The sequence below is a fragment of the Schistocerca piceifrons genome, chromosome 5 (assembly GCF_021461385.2).
Source record: "Schistocerca piceifrons isolate TAMUIC-IGC-003096 chromosome 5, iqSchPice1.1, whole genome shotgun sequence".
In the NCBI taxonomy this organism is placed as follows: Eukaryota; Metazoa; Arthropoda; class Insecta; order Orthoptera; family Acrididae; genus Schistocerca; species Schistocerca piceifrons.
The window spans coordinates 348755328-348756379 of NC_060142.1; positions in this window are offsets into that span (position 1 = coordinate 348755328).

The window sequence follows — 1052 nt, forward strand, 5'->3', positions numbered from 1 at the left end:
ATGATGATGGACACAGCAACACTCAGTCATCTCGGTGCAGGTGAAAATCCCTTACCCGTCGGGAATCTAACTCAAGAGCCCCGTGCTCGGGAAGGGAGAACCCTACCATGAGATGACGGAGCGGATGGTGGTTGATATAGGCAGTAAAATGATGAAACTTCCCAGTGCATAAAGGATTACGACAAGGAGGTGGATTACCATCTCCTCCTTTCAGTCTGGTACTCAGAAAGATAATGCAGGAATTCAACAAAGAGAATATTGCCTACAACAAAGAGAATATTGCCTATTTGGCCTCTGCAGATGGTATTGCACTAATAGAATTCTCACGAGAAGAACTTAAAAAAAGCATTCAGACTCTGGAAGCTACGGCATCAAGGTTCGGGCTACAAATCAGTAGTTAAAAAATTGAGTACATGACCATAGGAAGAAAGCTCCTGCACTACCACCATCTAACAGCAATCTGTGCCAGGTATAAGCGTGTAAAAGAATTCAAAATATCTTGGACTGTTTTTACTGAAGAAACAAACTGAAGTGGAGATTACAGCAAGACTGCAGAGTGGGAAATGAATGTTATTTTTCTCTAAAGCCCGTATTAAAGTGAAGAAGCATATCACAACAACTAAAATATACAAAACATTAATAAATTCAGTAGTACTATATGCTTGTCAAATGTGGACCACCCGAAAACAAGACTTTCAGACTGCTTAATCTGATAGAAAGGTCCTCAGGAAAATACATGAACGTCTGAGATCCAACTACATGCAAATGGAGAAGGAGCCACAGTACAGAACTAGATCTACAAAACGGGCCTAAACTCACTGGAGTGATGAAAAGCATAAAACTCCAATGGACTGGACATGCAGGAAAAATGGGAGAAATAAGACAGCCATAGACTACAATCAACTGGATCCCATCAGTCAGCAGACCAGTGAGAAGATCTAAGAAGAGATGGAGGGATAGTGTAAGACAAGACTTGCTGCAGCTGGGAGTCTTGGAGACAGATGGCAGAAAACTGAAGCAGATGGAGAGCCTTAACTGTGACATCACACAGA